The sequence below is a fragment of the Maylandia zebra genome, linkage group LG4 (assembly GCF_041146795.1).
Source record: "Maylandia zebra isolate NMK-2024a linkage group LG4, Mzebra_GT3a, whole genome shotgun sequence".
Taxonomy (NCBI): Eukaryota; Metazoa; Chordata; class Actinopteri; order Cichliformes; family Cichlidae; genus Maylandia; species Maylandia zebra.
In genome coordinates, this window is record NC_135170.1 from 18,558,344 (window position 1) to 18,583,036 (window position 24,693).

The 24,693-nt window shown below is 38.8% G+C and overlaps 1 protein-coding gene across 2 annotated transcripts in view; it reads left to right on the forward strand.

Moving 5' to 3' along the window:
* Positions 1-24,693, forward strand: part of elfn2b (extracellular leucine-rich repeat and fibronectin type III domain containing 2b) — a 77,273-nt gene that overhangs the window by 16,028 nt on the left and 36,552 nt on the right. The window contains exon 2 of one of the 2 annotated variants that reach the window (XM_004558474.4): positions 6,758-6,928. The exons of the other annotated variant lie outside the window; for it this stretch is intronic. The gene's annotated coding sequence lies outside the window, so the exon portion shown is untranslated. The remainder of the gene's footprint in view (positions 1-6,757; positions 6,929-24,693) is intronic. 2 annotated transcript variants of the gene reach the window in all.

A 24,693-nucleotide genomic window follows, 5' to 3' on the forward strand; every position in this document is an offset into this window, starting at 1 on the left:
TTATAAATGATTTGAAAAGAAGAAAACTAGAACTAGGATAAATTCTACAATTTGTATGGATTCTTTCTCCTCAGGTTTAACCAATTACAGTAGGTATATTTGATAGAGCTTCTCAGTATAATGCAGACAATGAGCAAAAGCATTCCATGAAAGCGCCTCAGGTGGAAATGGAAAATTCTGCATTGGATGAGTCTGACACCTGAGCTCATTCAAATGAGCGTGCAATTCAGTGGTGAAAACCAAACAAGAAACAATAAAATAAGAAATAAACAAGAAATAAATAGATAGATAAAATGATTTTCTTCTATTCCAACTTTAAAAAATAAAAACAAACCAAAAAACCAAAACACGAAAAAGTTGCTTTGACAACTGTAAGTGATTTAATTTGCCATCTCTTACACACAGAACAATTTCAAATGATCTTGACACAACAACACACCATATAATGTATTTATATTACACCGCACTTACCCAGAACAACCACACACCTTTGATCACTACTCTTCCCCCCCACCGTTCGCTACCGTTTGTGTCATTCTCCTAACCTCTTAACTTCTAAACTCCTTTTCCCCCCTCTTCTTATCCCCCGGCACCTCATTGGTCCTTTCCCATCATCATTGTTATACTCTTTGTCTACTTGCTGGTTAATTACTGTTAATGCAAAGAACTGAGTAACACATGGGCAAACACAGAGACATAGCCTCCCACAGATTCTGTAACCCATTTGTGTAACCCACCCATGGACCCATGAGAGGCAGTGGGAGCTATAAAAATGCTGACTGCACACAGCTATGAATATAGTTTAGTTTACATCTGTGCTTTGGACGGCTTCATTTCCAACCTTCTCAGTGTGTCAGCAGCTGCTTTTCTTTGATGTGATTATGGGTGGGAGACAAGAAGAGACACTGGTATGTAAGGAAAAGAGCCAACTCTGCAGTAATCTTAGCCAAATAGCTCCAATTCTCTTTCTGACCTTGTGTCTAGCTCGCTGAACTAGTATAAATGATATTTTTGACACAGTAATGTGTATTAAGTATTAGAGCTGGGCAATGAATTAATTAATTGTTTCATTTTTTTTTGTTTTTAAAGTCATTAATACGCTGCACCCACCAAGCCACCCTGTACTTTATGTACTGTGCCTTTAAAACGCACTACCATGTTTATTGTCACATGACTATCCAATCCACATTGTGAAGGAAAACTCCAATCCTGAGGCAACTGTGCAACTCCAGCAGCTTGTAGCAAATAGAAACGCCGTGTCTGTTGTTTTGGCACATTTTTGGCTTTAGTACACACAACACAGACAAGAAAGCCGAAAACTGAACCAAAGGTAATACCACCAGTTGTTCACAACATTTGGAACGGGCTCAAATCACTAAAGAAAATATCCCAGATTTGGTGTGTAAGCATATTGACAGTACAAACCTGTTGAAGTAAATTAATAAATGAAAATACATCAAAATATATAACTGATGCTGAGAGACAAGTACATGCTTAGTTTACACTAACTCTATTACATCATTTGTTGTTCACATGAAAATAATGGATTTGGGTTAAATGTCTTTGCTTATTTTATAAGAATTTTGAACTTGAAGGCGTTAGACTTCGCCCATTCAATTATAATGGTTTAGTAACACTACCAATAGATAAACTCACTTTTACTACATTTATTGATAATTACATTTCTAATAAAAACTCCACTGTTGATCACCAGCATCACCACAAGGCCACATTTCACTGGCTGACTGAGCAGGTCGCACCACTGAGATGTGTCGCTGTGAACAGTGGTTCCCCGCTCACAGTGGTTCCCCGCTCACAGTGGTTCCCCGCTCACAGTGGTTCCCCGCTCACAGTGGTTCCCCGGATGAAAACCAAGGGCAAGATAGTGCTATGTTTATTTGCAATTTATGCATCAAAACATGTGCAATAAACCTGATATGTTGGAAAACATTTTACAATCAGTGAAGTTCTAAACAGTGAAACCTGAAAAACATTGCATTAAGGCCAAACATATCCACTTTGGTCTCAGCTTTCCAAAGGAGCTCCAGAAGTTTTGGTTTGCTCAGATGCAACTTTGCAAACTTAATTTGTGCTGCCATGTTCTTTTTAAAGAAAACAGGCTTTCACCCGGCAACCCTTACAAACGAGCCATATTTCTTCAGTCCTTTTATAATTTTATAAAAGGACTTAAGTTAGTTGGTTTAATATGCTAACCAACTAACTAACTAACTAAGATGTAGCTCTTGGATTTTAATTTAGTTTTTGCTGTTTCTTTGACCATGGCCTGACTTTGGAGCAAATTTTCGTGGACGTTTCAAAGACCGTATTGAATCTTTTCCATTTGTGATTATCCTTTCTTGCCCTAGAATGACAAACTTAAAATTATTTGAAAATTTGTTTATTGGTTCCAAGATTACAAGCAGCGTTTGCTTCTCTAAGACCACTGATGCCCTAAGTCTAAGTCCTTATGTCTTTCTTTCTTGGCATTGTGCTAAAACACAGCTCAGTGCTCCTGCTAAGCCTTCTGCTTTTATAGAGGTGCTCACAGTTGCTCATGATCAATTATTCAATCCATTTGATTAGCAGCGCCTGGTTGCCGCTCACGCTCTTAATTGCTATGGAAGCAGTAAGGGTAGATTTACTTGTTTACAGTATTGCATTGAGTCCTGTGGAAACTTTCTTTTTTCTGTAAGTGTCTTTACTTTACTTCATGCTTTGCTTTGTGGTTAACAGTTAAAGTTGTTACTGACTGCAACATGGAAGGCTGTTCAATGAAAGCACAACTGAAAAGTGTTATTCTCTGGGGGGGCTTCCCCCCCCCCCAGAGAATAACATTGTAATGGCATTGTAAACATCTACCAATTTCTGCCTCTACAAACATAGAGACAAACTCAGAGTTTCAGGCATTTATGGCTATTAGTCTCTGACAACTTGGACAGTAACCTGAAAGTCTCACTAGAGGGCGTTTCACTAGAAAAAGTTGTCGTTTATAAAACAGAAGTGGTTTAGTACATATGGATAATATTTGACATGAAAGCAGAAATCTGGCGTGCCACTTGGAAAATGTTGTAATCTGTGTTTTAGTATTGCAAACAGAACATGACATTTCCAGTGTGTTTTTTGGGCCTTATTTTTTTAGCACATCAAATAAATAACACTTTTCATAGAAATGCTACTTAGTGACAGACAAATCAGAATCTGATAACGTGGGTCTATATACTGTTGCAGCATCTCAAAACATAATCTGTGAAACAGAAGGAGATCACTTACTTTCATAATATTTGTCACTCTTTTTGTGCTTACTTTAGTTTAGATAAATGAAGATAATGAAAAAATGATGAAGGAATTGAATTGACTCCATACTCTGCACACAAACAGAATAACTAACAATAAAATACAACTAAGTTTAAAGGTTTGCATCACTGAGCTGCTTAATTAACATAGCTTTTTCTTTCCAGTCCAGCTCATTATCTTCTGTAAAGTCTTTGACACACCATAGTTTAGGAATTCCTTGTTAATTAAATAATGATAATTTCTGTCCTCAATCATTCCTGACTTGCTCTTCAGAAATTTGCACCAGTTGTTAAAGTCAAAATGTTGTCCATGTGTTTATGTGTTTGTTGCTCTGTGACTGCACTCATGCCCCTTGCAAGTATATCATGTGCAGAGTGAGAGCTAATAGGATGTGTTGTCCTCAGCATGCATGCATTTTCATGAGGCATGAGCTCCTGCCTTATCTCATGCCCATCCCTACTTACTGTGCCCAGTAATGTTCATGTCTAATCTGGTGATATTTCTCCATTCAAGTTGAAACGGAGAAACAGGATCAGTCGAGTATTATTGCTAAAAATGAGATGCCCTGCTCTGCTCACTGTGGGGCAGCTAGCACAGACTCTCCCTAACTGATTTAGACTGTCTGTGTGGATGTCTGTGCTTGTGTTTGTCAGGGAAAGGGTGACAGTGCCGAAGGGAGAGAGAGAGAGAGTGAAGGAGAGAGAGATAAAGAAAGGCACAGAAGCAAAGAGAGAGGCCTCGGAGAGAGGAAAAGAAGTATGTCAGTTTCTCTGACAGTTATTTGCACAAATTGTTCATAGATAGGTGTTGTGTATTGATGACTGGAGGTATGTTGTGACAGGTGTCCTGCACTGTGACTGAAACAGAAGATAGGTAGCATCTCATTATATATATATAGTAATACTTACAGATGGAGCCATCTGCCACCTTGTAGCCATCAGCTATTATTGCCATCATTATTGTCACTCCAGTTGTCTGCCCTGGTGATGCTAATTAGAGTAAACCACAGCAGCTGAAATAGTAAGCAAAGGTCAATAGGAGAGAAAGAGGGAGAGGAAGACAAATAGTGAAAGAATGAGAGTGCGATAGAGCAGTGACATAGATTCCTCCTCTGTTGGCCTCTTTTTCCATAGCCTCATGATGGAAGGGTTTGTGTGCTTGAGTGATCCCAGGAGCTACTATTTTGTTCATGACATTTTGCCCCTGGGAAGATCTCCCAAGGCAAACTTATCAGTGAAGAGCCAGACTAAGACGGCAAGACTAGGGGACTAAGTTACCAGGGTTAACAGGGCTCACACCCTTGACTCATACCTGGGGTAGGGGCTTGAGAGCAGGCACTTGACGCCTAGGACTTAGCCGTGCTCAGCAGTGCATAGTCTTCCAATGGGCCCACCATATGTCATAGGGGTTTGAGCAATGTGAAATGAGCAACTGTCTGGCGTTCCAATCCTTGGATGTAAAAACTGGCTCCTGCTATATGGAATGCCACCTCTCTGGCTAGATATAGTCTGGCTCACTTCAACACATGGCTTATGTTCTGGAACAAGTCTCCTAGAAAGAGGCTGGACTCTACTGCAATCTGGGATTGCCCCTAGCTCTGTTTCTGTATGTTGGGGATTTCCCTGGACGATCAGAACTTTAATATTTTTTTCCCATGTGCCTTTGGATTTGGGAACTGGTCCTGTATGTTGTTTGAGTCTATGCAACGAAATGAGCACCACACAGCCACACCTTCTTGCCATTGTCCTGCCAGGGGACATCTATATGCACTTGGACAATAACAGTGAAACCTGAGGGTTGTGGAACACTGGACCAGTTCTTTATCATCTCAAGGATATTTGAGGGAGTTTGGGAATTTGCCCAAGTACATGTACAAGGGTAGCAGGTACACATCTCTGCTATGTGTAGATGTGATTCTGTTGGCTTCATTTTTCCACCTAGTGTGAATCAACTGGGATGAGAATTATCCTCTCCAAGTCTGAGGAAATGGTTTTCAGCTGGAAAATGGGGGCCCTACTGCTGCAAATTTAGGAGTTTATGCAACTTGTTCACAAGTAAGGGCAGAGTGAGAAGTGAAATTGAGAGATATGTTGTGGTGAATAGAAAGTGCAGCATAAAAGTGAAGATGTTTGTTTACTGGTCAGTCTGCATTCCTACCCTCACCTTGGACACCCACCTCAGGTTTGGGTAGTGACTAAAAGAATAAGATCGTGGATGAACTTTCTATAAATGGTGATGTGCTTTCGGCATATCATGATGGGAGGAGGCCCGGGGCAAACCCAGGACACACTGTCTTGGGCTACGTCCACACGTACACGGGTATTTTTGAAAACGGAGATTTTCCGTTTTCGTTTTAAAAATTAATCCCATCCACACGTAAAGGCAGAAATGAAGGAAAACGCTGCTAGGAACTTGCCAAAGCAACAGGTGGCGATATATATTCCTAACTGTGCAGAAATGTTGGCCAATCAGAAGTCTAGAAGCCTCGGTGGGAAAAAGTAAACAAAGCTGGGGCATAGAAGCAGAACTGAGTGGTATGTGTGGAGGGACAGTAACTGTGTGTTTATATGTAAGCATTTAAACACTGCAGAGAGTAGAATTAACAGTAACAGTATTGTAGAAATTCATTTCACCGAAACAATAACGTGGCGCACAGTGTGACGTCAAAAAATGCGCACACCTTTGAGGCTGCGTTTTCTGCGTTTTTCTCATCCACACCTAAATGCAAAGATGGAGTTTTCAAAAATATCCACCCTGGCCGGAGTTTTTAAAAATCTCCGTTTTCAGTGACCAAAAACGCCGTTTACGTGTGGACGAAAGGTGCAAACGCATAGAAAAATCTGCGTTTTCAAAAATACCCGGGTACGTGTGGACGTAGCCTTGGTCTAGTGTGATCAGGTCGAGGGCGGTCTGCTGACATCACAAACCACACCCAGATACATGGTGGAAAATGGATGGATGGATAGATGACCTTATTCTATCTGTCTCACTTGAGTTTCACATTAAGTCTAATCATCATAGTTGCCAACCCCTTTCTTTTAAAATGTATTTTAAAATCCATCAGTGCTGAGTGATCCAGTGTTTATGTATATTTTTCCAATCTTTCTTTTTAAGGATGGATATAGTTTACCAGAAGATATTTCTTTATAACGCCATTTCAATCTGTTTAATCCTGTGCAGTTTATTGCGATTCATATCAGCATTCATCTTTACTTAGCATAATGAATAAATTGTAATAAACATCATTAGTAAATTAATGAAGTAGTGACAGTGCACAATGAATTTAATGAAGTAACAGCAATGCACTCTGCTTTTAATTCACCTGTTAAGGAGCGTGATGTAAAAATGGCTATAAAAAGGTAAAGAATTTTGCAATAAGAGGTTTTTTTTATTGTAAAATGCTGTTAGAGATGATAGTCGTGTTTAACCCCAGTTTTTTTATTTGTATTTCTTTTGAATGCAGCTCCAGGTCAAGAGTCTTCACTAGAAAAATCCTGGCAGAACTGCTGAGGATCCGCAGAACGAAGAGCAAAGCGCGTAAGAAGATCTTCATAAATGCAAATCAAGAAGAGGAGCTTTCCATCTTTGTGTTGAAATAAACACTTAAAGAGTGGACAACACATACTGGAAACAGGTAGGTGATAAAAATCTATCTTAAGCATAGTGTGTTCAGGCAGAGAAAGACATCATAAAGATGACGTTGCTTTTCATTTTTCAAACCATTTGTCACATGTATATGAAAATATGCCTACATAGTGAATTACATACATGCTGCAATCTTAAGAAATAAAACCAACCTGTCACAAGCTTCTGCCCAGTTGTGTGTTTCTGTGCGTGTGTGTGTGTTTGTGTGTGGCATACAACTTGGCATTAGGGCGAAAGCATTCTTTAGTGTCTTAACAAGCATATATTATGCCATCTTTTTCCACTTTTATTGCACTTATTTTACTGGCAACACTGTAATTAACGTTGGCAGTGTTTCACTTACCACAGTTATTATATTCTGCATGTGCATACGTGAGTGTACTGTGTGTATGTACATGTCAGGCACAGATAAAGTCAAAGAAGTAATTGTTGTAATTATTTCTTTTCCGATCACCCCTTCCCGACTGTGTTAATGTTAGTGAAATTCCTGAGACTCTTGAGACAGATGTAATGCAGAGTAACGGCGCTCAGTTCAACCACCTTTCTATTCACGAAGTGACATATCCGCGCCATTTTATGGTGCTCATATGTCATTAAGTTAATTACTATTGTCAGGAAGAGACTCGGCGCTTCTGACAACAGTGCCGCAAAAAGAAAAGAAAAGAAAAGACAAAAGAAAACAGCAGTTATACATCATTGTTAAAAGATTTGAGTTTTTGTTTTTGGAAGCAAACCAAAGAAAATCAAATCAAACAATGTTTTCACATGTGTAATTATGAGAGGCGACAATTTCTGCTCAAAGTGTGCGCGTAGATGTCGCGTACCTTCTTCTAAGCTTCAAGTAGTTAAAAAGTGAGCTGAGTGTATGCTCCTGGAAATCAGCCAGAAATGCAGTGTTTGTTCTTTCAACCATTTCTGGAACAGCTTCAGTGTATGGTCACACTTTCTGGGCTTTTTTTGCCAAAATGTTATTTCTCATGAGCAACGGGGGATTAGAGGAGGGATGTGTTTCCTTATAACAAGATATATGTAAATACAGGCCGTTCAGTTCTGTTTTATTTGTGACTGTCTGATGCTAACAGACTGCATCCCACAAAGCATCTGTAAAATAAAGAATTGAAACCTGAGCATTTCAACACAATTAATGTCCTTCAGTTTGACTTTAGTCTTCCTCATAATGACTGCCAGATGTTTAGGATTGATCTTTCTTTTTTCTTCCTTTCTTCGCTGCTTAAAGTCCTTATAGCTTGGCAATGGCAGATGGATGAGCGTCTGAACCTCTTAGATCAGGTTTTAGTTTCGGCCATTACCAATGAATGCAGAGTAAAGTGCCTTGGATAGACCTACGACTAATCAGAGCTAAGTGATGAAATAACGTAGACTGACCATGGCGAGCAGAGATGTAGTTATTGGATGTTATCTTTCTCTTATTGCATAAACACTGATTGGCCATGCAGGAGCAAGGATGTGAGGAAATACACCTGAAACGTAGCTCTCTCTTTTAGAATTATGTGCTATGTGAAGTTTTGACTGTTGTTATTAGCTGCGATATGCTTACCTTATACAACAGTGATTTAAGACCTCAACTTTTATGTGAAACGAAAAGTGCTGTGTGATTTGTCCTGACTGTGATAGAGAAGGGGAGGTTTGTAGTTACAGTTGTGAACCTGCCAGTTCCCCTTAGAGCTACAGCCTCATCATATGTAGTGGGTTTAACATAAAAATGAGACTTTGGATCCATAAAACAACGGAAGATAAAATCAGATCATAACAATAATGTGTGTGTGGGCCACATACTGTAAGTATTAAATTATAAGACAGAGTAGGTTCTCTGTCTTTATTGGGTCTTTTTTTTACCAGCCCAACAGTGTTTGTCACCAGTTGCATAATCACTGCTAAAAATGAATGCCTTGAGGCTTTTGTTCTCCTAACTTTCTTAGTATGACCTTTGTGTTTGTTTTTGGTTAGACCGTCATTTCTTGATGTTGAAGTATTTCCAAAAGGCTTTTTAAGGAGACAAAGGCCTGTTTAGTTTTTTCCTAATTTTCTAATTATTTAAAATAAGCACCAGTTCCACAGTAAAAAGGCGTAGTGCAGCTGCGGATTTTAAGATAACGTTTCTTGAAGGGGTTCAATGTATAAGTCCGACCTTCTTTAGCTTTCTGCCTGGGAATTCGTATTCGAGGGCACAAGATTGTTCTGAATTTTGGTGTTCACTTTTAGCAATAGAGACGTCCAGTGATATAAGTATAGTCTCATGGAAAGGGTTAGTAACTGGGGGAAATGTTGCATTCATTGTCCCCCATTAAGTGATTGCTTTAAATAACATGTTCTGACTGTATGGCTTACAAGCTCAAACAACATTGGACTTCTTTGGCATCCCTGTGCTCTGGCAGGAATTGCATAATCAAATTAATGTGACAATGCCCCAACCTGTTCTCCTCTCAGTGCGTCAAATGCTGCAATTCTGTTAGACAGGTGTCACATTGATACCCACAAGGTGTCCTTAGGCAGAAATAGCTTGCTGGTCACTATTGTTTAGGAATTAACACATTGTTAGTAGATACGCGCAGAACTTGCCATTACCGTTTGCACATTATTGTAATTGGGGCAACTTAGTAAATCTGGCTGTTAGCAGTATAATGATTTTGACTTTTTCATACCAATATTTGTTTTGGTTTCATTCATGAGTGAACATTCAGTTCACTCATTAAATATCTATTTGGCCCTAATTTTAATATCTTAGAGGCCCAGAAGTAGAGATTTGTTCAAGAGGTGGATGGTACTAATGTGTCCCAAAAGACGTTACCCCTTTTTTCTGAGTACCAGCATACTAGTGTCACCTACCCTGTAAGAATTATTAATGAAAAGCAATAGCTGCTAGAAAAACAGTGGTAGTTTATTCCTTTTTTGTGCAGTGGGATTTGCAAATGTTGACCCCTATTCCTCAAAGACAGACATGGTTTCAAGCAAAGATTGTGTGTCATCCACATAGATTCCAGCATACGCATGCTCTCAGCATGACTGCAGTGCCTTTATATGTGCCTTTATATGCGCTACCAGTCACTATGAGCTCAAGCCTCTCTGCTGGAGCTAGAAGTCCTGTCTCATCACAAGGAAACCCTTTATTCACAGCAGCAGGTACTTCTCGCTTAAATAAAAAATAATGATGTATGCAGGGACTGCAAAAAATCTGCAAATCAATCTAGAATCAGTCAAATAAAGTTGAAAATGTTTAATCTGAGAAAGACATCATTCCTAGTGTTACCTTAATGCAGATTTACCGATATGTTTTTAAAAATTGCAAAAGAGCTCATTGATTAAAACAAAAAGGAAAACCCAGAAACAACCCTTTAGATTTTAATGTAAAAAAAGAGGATATTTATCTTAAGAAAGCCACACCTAAAATTAATAAATAAATAAACATTTGTTTGTGTTTGATTTAAAAAAATCAACCACAGTGGGTGCAAAATATAACTGATAGCGCTGCCCAGGACACAGTGACAAGCATTGCTGCCTTACTTGTATATTTAACGACCTAATTGGCTTGCAGGATGAAATGTGCCCTTTTTGCATACAAATCTCTATTTAAAGGGGAAGTGCTAATCATAAATATCAAGGCCAAATTCAGTTCCTGACCTACTTGCCGTGAAACTGTGGAAGATTTATGCCTGCAAGTCAAAGATCTAAATCATTAACATTTCAGGTTTTTCCATATAGCGTCATACCAATTAATTGTCATATTTGCAGAAGTGAACATTTAATTCCTTTTGAAAACCTACAAAGGTGAGATACTCCAATAAATTATGCCTAAAATTGTTGCTTTTTACAGTTACAGAGGACTTTTGTCTTCTTTGGTTTTCCCACTGATTTGTTTGACGACCTGTATCCTCAGTGCTCATCTGAAATGCCACTCATGGTTATAATTCATAATGGGCACATTAATATTGTGGAGAAAGTGAACTGGCTTGATTTTTAAGGCAATTTTTAAAAGAGATGTGTTTATATGTGCTGACAAAATATAGAACACGTGTGTGTTTTGTGCTTTTGAAGCCTCAGGTTGATAGAAATTCATCTGAACTATGACTCCAAAAAAAGAATTTGTTTATAGCTTCACCACTAAAAGTTCTTCTAAAAACACTATCAAACCCACCAAGGATTGACATAGACAAAGACCAGATTTGAAAGCCAGCTTGTGGGAGGGTTTTAAATGGGGAAATCTCTGGAAGAAACACAGGAATTATAGATGAAAACTATCACCAAACCAGCATCACAGACTGTTTGAAATTCATGCAAAATGCCTACAGAAGTTTCTAGTTTCTGCTAAACTAGGGAATACTCACTTTGAAGGGAACAGAAGAATATTATTTCTGTGTGTTCAGGTATATCATTTTTGTCTGTAGGCTGTATATCAAAGAGGATCAAATGTTTTGAGGTTCAAATACATTGTGCAACCAGTGATTTTCCTTTTTGTTTCCTTGCTTTTGATGACTAACTTATTTGGCCACATGGTAGCTGACTTTCTTACATTCCGAAGCCTTTCAACTTTGTGTTAATATTGAGAAACATCAAATTTCTGTAAAACAAAAAAAATGTGTCAAACTTGGGAACTTCATGGTAAAGTCTTCTCGGTTGGAGGTGCTAGTGATTGAAGTTTTAAAGACATAGTCAAGGGTGAAGGGCTTTGCAGGATATTGCAGCTTCACATTATTATGACATTTGATTTCTCGCCGTAGTTTTAGCCCAAAATAATGAGTTCAGTCTGAAGTCTAATCTAATGATTACAAGGAACCTGCCACTTAGGAATACATCGGTGAAGTGATTCATATTCAAAAGATTTAACATTTGCGGCTTCTACTGTTCATCTTACAGCACAGTGCAAATTTTTGTGCTTGCAATGCAATAATTCTTTGCCAAGTAAGTTGACTATGAAAGCAATTAAAGTCCATGAAGTATTTTAACTTTAACTGATATTGTTGGTCTGTTTTCACTGTTTTTATTGTTTACTCCATGGGCAGTAAAACAGTAATACATGGGCAGTAATTGCCACTAATGAAGGTGTTGTTAAAGCCAAAGGGAGCAGATTCACAAGGGCACACTATACCATATTTTTCTAAGAGTTGCCCTGTATGAGCAAATTAGTTCTTATATAATGTGTTTGGGGCATTCACTTTATTTTTCTGCATGTTTACATAGTGTGAGAATATCCTAATAAACAGGGATTTGGCATGTTCACACCTGCAGACATATTTGTGAACAAATGTGTAAGCTCTGCATGCTTTTCACGGCTCTTATGATGGACTGTGGCCAAGAGCATTTGCATAAACTCTATTTGGAGGCAAATACAACATAATGACTCTTGTTCAAGTCCTCGTTTTCACTGAGAGAGGTGTGGCCCTCACCCGCTCCGTTGTACTCACACCTACACCTTTGCCACTTTGAGAAGGAGTAAATATGCAGCTCGCGAAGTCGGATGGACGGCAAATTTGAGCCTTTGTCTTTGGGGAAGGGATATTTTATCATACCGTTTTCACATGTGCGACAGCAATTGTCTGTTTAAATTCCGCTTTCATCCCATTTAACCATCAATCTAGCAAATCCTGCTTTAATTATGAGCCATGCCTTTTCCTCCCCTAAACTCAATCAGAACAAATAAAAGAGCCTTTTCAGCTATAATGGGATTATCGATCGGGTGGCAGCCTGAGACTTTGTGTATGTTTGTGTCTGGCTATGTGCGCGTGAGAAAACTAAGCCATGTGTGAATGTGTTATTGTGTATCTGTGGGTGTAGAGCAGTTTGAAACAGATAAATTGAAAGACATTTGGGGTGTGTGTGTGTGTGTATGTGTGTCAGTGCTGTCTGGAGTCTTGTCCATGTATATGGGTGCTGTCAGTGAAGGGCTGAAGGAATGAAGCATTAAATTACCTCGCAGTTTGAGTCTCATCGAGTGTGTGACAGGTTTTACTGATGAGTTCTGAGCTTTTTCAACTTTTGCCCACCAACACTTTGCTATGCACACATGCAACACACCGAATGCGGTCAAGGGTGTTAAGTGATGCATTTGCTTATCTGCATACACTGACCTGCAAGGCTATGCTGCACAGTGTCGAGATGAAATATTATTTTACATTCATAATCTATGTTACTATTCATAATCCTTATTATTACTGTTGTATCATTTATGATTTATCATTATTGTCATTTCATTGACACATTTATTGAAACTGGTGAGGTTATATTAAAGTCTGTATTTCAGGTGTTAGTATAAGCACATAATCTTTCATTGCAGGTGCAACTGTAATCATGTTATACACATATTGCATAATTAAAGGGTTGAAGCTCGGTTAAGTTAATTAATGGTTTGAAGCTACGGGCAGCGCGATGTCTGGCCGATCAGTGGAGCAAAGTTCAAGCTGGAAGGATTGCTTATATATATACAATTTAACATATATTTTCTAAGATTGTTTAAGAAAGGAAATAAAGGCTGTGTGCCCTGTGCTGTGGAGTTTGCCTGGTAACAGATGATGTAGAGGGGGGTCATGCACTTAGATTAACGACACAGACACATAGCCTGTCTGGGTAAACTGATTGCAAGTGTTGTTTAAGTCTAGAAAAGTGTAATAACAGGATGCATCTGGGAGGCGGTGGAGGAACTGAAAGAGGAACTGTTCTGTTTTAGTGACGCGAGTTACTGGTCATCATAAGTATAAATATTACAACCACCTATTGTCAGGCGGGAGATGGAGCCTGATGTTTTGCAGACCCTATCTTCACCACATAAATGTGTTTTAATAAAATCATTTGTGTTGACCCACTATGGACTTTCAGTCGTATGTCTCTTCCTCAAAATTCGAACCGCGACAACAGTGAAATACTTTTGGCCTCTTTTTATTTTTTACATTTAGATGTGTATACTTCCATAGTGTAGTGAGAAATGCATTAGCTTGGTCTGTGAAAGGTTCTAGCTTGGTTTGCGTCTGGAAAGCCATCCTGTGTAAAGCTCTGCCAAGTCAAACATGCGACATAACCACTTGTGACAAGGGACCAGCTGAAAGTAACTCTTTATTTTTTTTCTGGTTCTGCCTGAGGTTTCTTCCTGTTAAAAGGGAGTTTTTCCTTCCCACTGTTGCCATGTGCTTGCTCAAATTGAATTGAATTGAACTGAGACAAAATTGACACAAATGGCCCCAAGAAGTCCTCATATACGAGTATTATATTTATCCAACACTTACCTCAACCTTGTTCTTATAAAGGCACAAGCAGTTTTTTTTAAAGACAGCTTGTGAAGCTAGAAAATGTTGCTAACATTTAGCTACGTTTGCCAAAAGTATTTACAGAAATGATGGATTAAATTAAAATCACTGCAGCTGAAAAGCTGCCTGCATATGCCTCAATAGTCTGTGCATCACCTTTTAACAGTGGAGTGGTGCACAGTTTGTGCATGCAATAACCAGAAGCATGTAATTGTTATTAGTAATTGCTATGCTGACTAATTTGGGTTAAGCAGGCATCAGTCTATGCAGTATAACAGTGGGCTATGTGAATTATACAACAGCGTAAATATTAATTATATCATTTCGTACTGAGAAATGTGAATGTTGTTTTTATTGACCGGCCTGGTTGTTTTTACTTGATATAACAACTAGCAGATGTGTAGCACCAGTGAGGAGATACGCCTTTGCTTGTGTTGTGTGTTCGAAAAGCACATTGTAAACTGACAAGGAAGCATATTTAATATTTTTTGATTAGTAGCTTCTTCTTCTGTCCATCCATCTGCACATTCTCAATCCAGATTCTAATCCAGTACATGAGAATGGATAGAGCAAACATACGGCCCAATAAATATTATTACAGGACTCTCTTTTTAGTAAATATCACACTTCTTAACTGTTTATTGTGTGATGTAACGGTGCACAGACTTTTCGCTGTATTTACATGGAAATTGCATAGTGGTACGTGTGGAAAATGTGTTAATAAGGTGACGCAAGTGGAAAACATCTGCTGTCAGGAAATGTAATTATGTAAATGTTATTCTGCTGCCACCAAATTATGTTATAGTGTCTCTCCTTTCTGCACCTTTGGTTATTTGTATGATTAAAATACAGCTTAAATAGACTGTAATGTGAGAACTTTGATATATACTTAGAAAGCAGAACATAGTTTAGTTTCCAAGTTCCAAATTATTTGAAACACTGGCTGTGTTTAATATAACCTGCCAAATTTACATATAACATAAAACAAAGAAATGAAATAAGTTGGTAGGAGTTATAGTCCTTTCACTGTGTCCTGGCCTCTTCTACTCTTTTCTTGCGTAGTAGTGTAGTAGACAGTATACTCTCAGTGTACTGCATCTACCATTCAATAATACTGCTCTCTTTAGGTTGCATCATTGGTGCAGCTTCCTGTATATTTTTAATATATATGGCACGCAGAAAAAAGGCTAAATGATGATCAGCATTGCTCATGAGCTGTTTGCCTTGCTTTGCCTGTGCATGCATAGATATTTCTGTGCTGTTTCATTCCCTCATGTAACTCATTTATGCCTGCATCAGTGCACTCAAAAACAGAACAGGCAATTAACACAGGTGTGTTGCACACATGTGCCTAGCAACACAGAATCTAGTCCACAACAAATTAAAGAGAGGGATCAAACCTGATAAAGTGAAAAAAGGAAAGAAAATTCACATATCAAGTCATGACTCGTCCCGATGTAAGTTCTTCTCTCACTCGTCCTATCTCTCTCTTGCAAAGGAAAAACTTTTTAACAGTACCTCATATTTTTATAGCTGCCAACATCCTTCATTCTTTCTCTCAGCTCAGCTCTTTGAAGTGTTAATCTGGGTGCCAGGTCTGCTGGCTAATGAAGCTGAAGCCTTGAAGTAATTATCAGTACCTTGTGCTTGTAAGAGTGCCAGTGACAGAAAAAGAACTGAGTAGAAATTGCAATTATTGCTGTAAATGCAATTTTAGTTTTGAACATTTTTTGCATCTGTGCGGGAGACAGTCGATTGTGAAGAAATGTTTTATTTTTGTCATCTATCTATCTATCTGTCTATCTGTCTGTCTGTCTAGTATAAACTGACATTCAATAAGTTGTGAGAGTTTTATACAGTGATAGTCTTTTTACATGTATTTATTTATACACTATTTTCTTTTTACTTGCAATAACTGTTAAATCAGTGAAGTGTTTCTAGTAATCATTTTCAGTAGGAATGCACCAATAGATCAGCACATTTCTTTTTGAGCCATACGTTTCCTATGGAAATTGAGTTGTGTTTTATAAACTAATGTAATACACCTTTGCAATGACTTTTGCTGGTTCATTGTCTTGCTCTTTTGGTAATAATTCCTTGTTATCATCAGTTTATAGATACATGTAGGTGCTTAGACTGACAAAATAAATATACTTTGACTTTTTAATTAGCTGCCGACATGAGTGACCTTCTGAGAATCTTTACTAATTGGTTCCTAAAACTCCTGCAAATGTTCATACTGACTGTCTTCAGCTTTTGTGTCGATAGATGTGTTGTCTGAACCTAGCACTAGCTCTAGCGCTAGCAATAGCCATGCCAACAATCTGTAGTGTTACAGCGCATCCATCACTGAAAACACAGGCACGTGCACGCGTAAAACTGTACTTTGTGTTCTCTGACAACATATGAGGTAAACTCTGCCATTGCAAAAATGGCCCATGTATCAGTTGCATATGCTCACATATTTCTTGAGGCATCCTCTCCATTAGAAGAAGAGAAGACATGAGACATTTTGATGGATGGGCCAATCTTTAAATGAAGCCGATCTAATAGGAGACATACAGATTATGGGAGAAGACAAACCTTAAATAGACATTATGGCTTATAGTATATTTTTTTCTGTTGCATCGAAATGGAGAACGTTTAAATTTGAGAAAGCAAGGGCAAGGCTTTGAGTATTTATCTAGAAGGAGAGAATGAGTTTACATGAGCCTTATTTCATTTATGCTAATCTATGCTGACATTCACATTATGGTGGTGCACTCCACCAGACGAGGAGAAATGTTCCTAATCTCTGCAGGATACAAGAAAAATAGCTTTTGGTTGTATACTATTGTATATTATTGTGTAATCTTTTTTTTCTTTTTTTTTTGCATGCACAATTTAATGGATGCTCTTCTAAGAACTCCTAGTAATTATGCAACCCCTACAGTAACCTCTGCAGGGGGTTGCTGTTTCTCATAACCAAGCAAGATTAATTTAGTGTCTAACAGTTGAGCACAGACACCAAACAGATGATTATTAATATTTACAAAATAGGTGGAAGAGGGAAAAGAGAATTCAGAATGGATGGATGGATGTATAAAGTATTGTTCTATAAAATAATGCCTGCAAAATAACAAACATAGTTTAGGCTTATGATTTCCCAGAGGTATGACCACCAAACCTAGAGAGTGGGAAGACACAGTAGGAGAAAATGTAGAAGAGACATCCTCCATATGCAGTGAGCCATACATGTTGCATAAGCTGACCTATCTTGAAGCAACTATAATCAGATCAGTATGCTTGAAAAAACTTGATCCAGTAGCAACAACAGCCGTTCAGCAAAAAGGGTATGATAAATGACAATGAGAGTTTGAGGCAGAGGAAGAAAGAGAAATATCATCAAAGAAAATATCATTCACATCATTCAGAGAACCATCCCGTGGAGATTTCATGCATCCGTAACCAGCTTGGGGTTTTCTTTGGCTACATTTTTTTTCATGGGCAGATACAGCTTAAAAAAGTACTGTATTTGTGTGTCTGTGTGTGTGAGTGTGTTTTTACTGTGTACCATGTATGTTTTATGAGTGCTTTGATATTGTAAGGTCTTTGCGATCTTTAATGTTCAGTCCTGTCAGCGTAAGAGGGACGTGGTGGGATGGATGTAGGTGTGCCCTTGGAGATAAGTGAATCACCATATACACTATGTCCACTATGACTCCTCGTTCATACAGAACACTGATAAAAAGGTTTTCACGAGCAGTTGCGGGATGGTTCAGACCAGCTTTTACAAGGTTCTTGAACCCAGCGCTGTCCACAGATTTCCCTTTTTTTACGTCATTGGTTTTTGAGAGCAAGCAGTTTGCTCTGAAAGATTTCTTGGACTTTAAGACCTCATCTTGACCTCCGGTTATACTGGTAACTGCAATTTCTTACTTATACTACTAAATGGGACCACCTGGAAGCCCTGTGCTATCTTCTTCTAATAGCCTTCGCCTCCTTCTCAGGATTATTCTGTTTTTTCTAGGTGGCTGATTAGAGGAGCCCCTGGATACTGATTGCATGGATAAGTAATAGCAGTTGTAGTAGCTTTGAAATTTGCATAATGATGACTGTGAACAAGCCATAGTTCTTGTAAGCTAATTGAGCTTGTTCTTTTGCCTCTCTACAACCTTTATTTCTATCTTAAAATAAGAATGTGTTTTAAAGTGAGTACTGGGTACTGCATCAGCCCTCACTGAACAGACAGATATACAAGTCATCTCGGCTTTTATGATGAGGTTTAAAACTTTGCTTTGTGATAAAGCTAGTAATGAGTTAGCCATTAGTTACCATGCTCTAGTCTCAGGCTGACCTGGAACATTATGTTATGAAGTTATCACTTCTCATCCAGTCCTGTAGTTTTCTGTAGGGTTTTATTCTGTTTGCTGTTCTTGGTGCTTTTATGTCCCTTTTTTTATTCCCTGCAAGAGATCTCTTCTTATTAAACAGGGGTTCTTCCTCCCCACTGTTGCCAAGTGGATTGTCTGATTGCTGAGAGAGTCTCTCCTATATGATAGGGTCTTGTGATGACTGTTGCTGTGAATGACATGCATATGAAGCTTAAATGATGTATTGCTACACATTCTATTTTTATCTGGCCCGGTAGATTCTGGGATTTTCCTCTATTGTTTTGATCCAGTTATTTTTTAAGAAATAAACACCAACCAAGTCTCCTGCTTGCACTAAGAGAACTGTATGAGCTTGTTAACATACTCTGGATGAAAATTTTATAACAAATAATTCATGAAGGAGTGGTGCACTAATGTGCTCAGTACTGCCCAAAAAGTAGCAACTTCCAGGAATAACTGAACTAAGACACAGCATAGTGAGTCGGAGTTTATCTCCTAAGCAATGGTGTGTTTTATTCAGCCTTTTTTTTCTGTGCCGTTTCTCATGTCACTCTGTGCTGCAGCCTTCTCCTCCAGTAAGCAAATGTGTCACTAAAAAAATTTGGGTATACCGTCATTTTTAGTCACAGGAAGTTTTTACTGGGTCATCATTTGTGTGTGGCAAAGTCTCAATTAAGATGCACGCACACATACACCTATCGCTGCGCACACATACAGTGCTAAGAAGATGAAACTAGAGCAGCAAATGAGGAACAGTATGTCGTCTGAGACTTAGCCCCGCGTTATTTTAAACCTGGGAAGCATGTCAGGGTTATACTATCTAGGTAGCCCAGAATAGGAGTGATCTGTTAGCCACCTAGCAGATACTGAATGAGTTGGTAAATAGCTGTAAAGGTTGTTTCAAAGACAATCCAACTCACACATAGGCTCACTGTCACTTAAGGCCCAATATATATATAATAAATATAGTACCAACTGAGGATTGTTTAAATGCCACAGCCTGCTTAAGTTGCCGACCATGTCCTTCCCTTTATGATCACAGTGTATCCTCTTCCGATGGGTGCTTCCAGCAGGTGAATGTGCAGTAGTGGCATGTATGCAGCAAGCAGGTGAATTCTGCACATTTAGTGAATTAAATAAGAATAGACAATGGGACATGTCCTTCAGTATCTGCGCTGCTCTAGTCCAGCATCTCCTGGTGTAAGTGTCCTGAAGCGGGGGGAGAGCAATCCTGCAGCAGCGTTCTGTTGTACGGATCACTCTCTGAAGAGCTTTTTAGTCTTTAACACAGCTGTTCTGAAACCAGGATGTGATGTTCTGTGTGAGGATGCTCTCCACAGCGCCTGTATAGAAAATCCTGAGGATCTCTGGAGAGACCCTGAACTTCCTCAGTTGTCGTAGGTGGTACAGGCGCTGCCTAGCCTTTTTGGTCTGGACCTGAATGTGGGCAGACCATGTCAGGTCTGAGGAGATGTGGACACCGAGATACTTGAAGGACTACATCCTCTCCACTGGAGCTCCATTGATGATAATGGGCTTGTAGTCTCTGTGCTGACTCCTTCTGAAGTCCACCACCAGCTCCTTGGTCTTGCCAACGTTCAACTGGAGATGGTTGTCCTGGCACAATGATGCCAGATTCTTCACTTCATCCATGTAGGCCGTCTCATCGTTGTTGGAGATGGCACCCAACACCACTGTGTCGTCAGCAAACTTCACAATGGTGTTGGAGCCGATCTGTCCACCCACGGTTTCTGGTTTGGGAATGTGGTGACTCACGCAGTGGGGATAATCTCCTCCACTAGCATATTGACGAAGCATATTGCTACTTCTGTAAACTCGTTGATGTCAACTGCGCATGCTCTGAACATGTCCCAGTCGACGTCGTTGAGTGCGTCCTGAACCGTAGCTTCTGATTGGGCAGACCAATGTTTCACCTCCCTTGTGGTTACTTCTTCCCTCCATATGTTTTGTTTATACTGGGGAATGAGGAAGATGGCGTTGTGGTCAGACTTCCCAAAAGCCGGGTGTGAGACAGCTTTGTAGCCCTGCTTGTATGGCATGTAGCAGTGGTCCAAAATTTGATCCCCCCTCATCGGACACAAGACATGCTGGTAGAAGTTGAGGTTGTCTGAGGTTTGCTTTATTAAAGTCTCCTGCTACAATGGCAAACAATTCCAAGGAATGGAAACAGTGGGAACTGGTTCTCAACAAGAACCGGTTTTCGATACCCATCCCTACTGATTGACACACCTGAATGTTGCTCTGAATGTTCATTTTCCTCCTTGGGAATGTTTATTTTGGAGTCATTATTCAGTTTGTCATATTCATGGCAGATTTACACCACCTCTTCTCTGAAACCATACTGACTGACTTTTAGTGTTTTCACTGCTATGCATGGCAATGAATGGGAGTTGGTTGTGATTTGTAACAGAAATTACAGCCCTTCCAAGTGGCAATCAAGCCAGTAAGTTCTCCACCTTCAGGATAATTATACCTTCATGCTATATTAGGCCTCATTTACCCGATATGCCATAACTTACATGACTTCTAGTTTAGGGAACGCTGAGAAAAACCTATAGGCACACATATATCTGAAATATGAAATTATTCACCAAGATGAATGTGTCCAAATGAGCTTCTTATCATTACTGTGCACTTTTGCTAAAGTTGTGATATTCACTTCTATTTATGTGTATGAAAGTGAGACATGTTTGGCTTACAGAAAAGTGAGAATGCAGTGTAGCAGCCAGCAGTCTATGAAACCATTGTTCTAACAACCAAAGCCATTGTTCTTCCAACCAGCTTCTGTTTCTGTATGATCACACACCATATGTTGAAGATATGCCCACGTACACATATAAAGAAATAATGATGCCCACGACAGAACGAGGACAAAAAACAAGCTATAAATATATATAGATGTGTGTTTACTTGCATCCGTTACTGTGTAAATCAGTCCACCATCAGCCATTGCTGGACATGATTACCACTCAGAGATAGGTAGAGCCACTTGGGCTTTTTAAAAATCTGATCTCCTGCTGGGGCTTACTGGAGGGTGACAGCTAGAAAAGAGAAAGAAAGAAGAAAAAGCCAGCATAATTATTGGAATATAGTCTTACCCTCACCGAGCTGTCAAAAAGGTGAGAGAGAGGTTGGCAGAGACAGGGGAAAGCACGAAAACCAATAATGATGGCTTCGAACATTTCTAAAGCAGCCTAGGGACAATAGAAGTTATAATGAGGCTTGTTTTTGTTATCTGTCTTAGAGTGTCATCTAAAAAAAAAACGAACCCCAAAACAGCTGTTTACTTTCCTCACCATTCTTCTGTATCATCTTGCTCTCCCTGTCAGTCCTGTTGCCTCTGTGTTTCTCCCTCTCTTTATCACTTTCTCACATTCTTTCTATCTTCTGGCAGTTGTCCCCCCTTTGTATCACAAGCTATTTCGCCCTATTTGCTTTCGATTCCTTTTTCCTTCTTCTTGTTGTTTTTTTCCTTTCATCCAACACTTCGTTCAGAGCTTCAATTCTGCCTCCTCCCCCACCTACGGTATACTTTTGACCTCATCACCTTACTGATACACGGCAGGTTTTCAACTGCCTTCCATCCACTTTAAATGAGTGGGTGTACACAACTTGGATACGGTACAGTTACATCTCTTCTCGTGCTTTCTTTCACCCTCCTCCTTTTTTCTGAGACTGATAAGTCTTCTGAAAGATAAAAGACAATTGGAAAGAAATATAAACCCTTTAAATCTTTTCAGTGGCAGTTTTGGAAAGTTAAATTTAAGGCAACGTTGCTATATAATAATATTTTTATTACAATTATTATCTGTTTGCTGCCTTAATGGGCTTTAGTTATATGCTGTATTATATTATACATTTATTATGCATATAATATAAATGTTTTATATATATTTCTTAATTTCTGCTGGATCCCAGCCAACACATCGGCCTCACCGATGTTAAATATTTTCTAATATATCTATATAAGCATTTATAACAGCCAGTAAATGAAAAAAAATTTAACTAAAGGACAAACAGGAAAAAAGTTAATCATTATGTCTATCAGTGTTGCATACTTTGTTCACCAGAAGGCAACTTTTCTGTTGAAAGACATGTGGGGAGCGACACAAACACAACAACCACCTGACTCAGGCAGGGTGTAAATGAGTAATCCAAGACCTGCTGTGGAAAAAAAGATTATTTTTAAACTGCATTGTCATGTTATCTTAGTAAGGACTCATAAATAATGACGCATAACAAATAAAAATAAAGCTTTTATTTTTTCAGTCTCTCCCTCTGGCTTCCCCTGCCTTTCTTCTTAGCGTTTTTTTTTACAGAGAGATCCATAAGTGTCCCTATTTGCCAAGTAGGGCTATTCACAGCAAGCTAAAAACAAGAGCCACAGCCAGTGCTCCCAATGGGCAGTCCAAGCCTGTATGTATCATAAAAACGTACCTTTTAAAATATTTAACAGCTTATAAGCTCCAAATGTGTGGTATTAGATAATTAGATGTATGTCGTTGCTATAGCGTTTTTTTTTCTTGTGATTAAAAGATTCTACAAACACCCTTTTAGTAAAGATTGAAGACAGATATTGTGAGAAGAAATCGCAAGTAACAGGCAAATTGTAAGTATGGTGGGAATGGAAGAGAAATTCAGTAGCAAGTGAATGCAAAATAGTGCAAAGCCGTGTGACAGCTAGAAGGGAGGAGTGAGTAAAAACATGATGGAGTGAGAGATAGAAATCAAGAATCAAAAGAATCTGTACCACTTAACTCAGAACTTGATACTTGCAAGCTGGGTGCATGCAAAGCAGATATTGTACGTTTTCTTATAATTGGTTGACCAAAATTAGGTTCGCCTTATTTTACAGATGTTACAGAAATTCAAATGTAAAGAAATAAACTGGAATATGAGAGGAAAAGCAGCACGGGAGTGTGGTGATTGTCGCTTTGCAGCAGAAACATTCTTGGTTCAAATCCAGGCTGAGACTAGGGCTGCTCGATTATGGCAAAAATGATAATCACGATTATTTTCACTGAAATTGAGATCACGATTATTTGACGATATTTATTTAACCCTTTAAGACCTACTATAGAACCAAGTCCACCAGAGCTTATATTATTTTTTTTACATGCTGTAGTGCCATTTGTGGGAGCATTTCAAGTTGCTATACATCAATACAACTGTTATAGCCCATATTTTAATAATATGTATGCATTAAGTCCATAGTAATTACATAAATTGCAAAAAAGTGCAATAAACTACAAAAAAAATTGAAAATCGCTTCTGTTTTGTTTACATATATTTCTACTTGGAGAAATTTAAGAGGCTTATCCCTCAAAACTTTAAATACAATAAAGTTGCAAAAAATAGTTTCCCACCACAGGAAATTTATTTTGAGTGTCTTCATAGTTTTATTTTGGAGATACAGCAATTTTTATATACTGCAGGAAAAACAAAAAACAATCCTATGATGCAAATTTGCAAAGAAAACAGCATGTGCATCATTTTACTGTGGGAAGTGTTACGAACAGCTGATAGGAACGGCAAAGCGTGTTTCTGGAATATTATGTTTTTGTTCCTGCAAGCGCTTTTTATGCAATTTTTGCAAAGCTATATGTGGAACGAAACCGTGACCGAGGACAAGCTGATGGCATCAGATGTAAGTACAACTCCTCCGGTTTCATATGCAAAACAAATTATTGCGCTAGCTTACACGGTTCAGGTTCTACAGGGATTTAAAAATAGTTAAGCAAAACGGAGCGTGCTGCTCTGACCGGCTTTAAAGGGTTAACAATGACTTTAAAAAATAATATAAAATAGTGTGCAACACCACTGAAGTTTTTTTTTTTAAACTCTCTTTTCAACCAACGGCAGTCACTCTCCAAATAACTTCTGCTTAGCTTTCCGAGCTTCCCTCGGGTCCTCTTAATCAGCGGTCTCCAACCTTTTTTGCGCCACGGACCGGTTTATGCCCGACAATATTTTCACGGACCGGCCTTTAAGGTGTCGCGGATAAATTAGGGAGGGGCTAATAATCGGCTCAGTCATTTTTAACGATCGTTGAAAGCCCAGATCGTAATCGTGATTAAAATTCGATTAATTGAGCAGCCCTAGCTGAG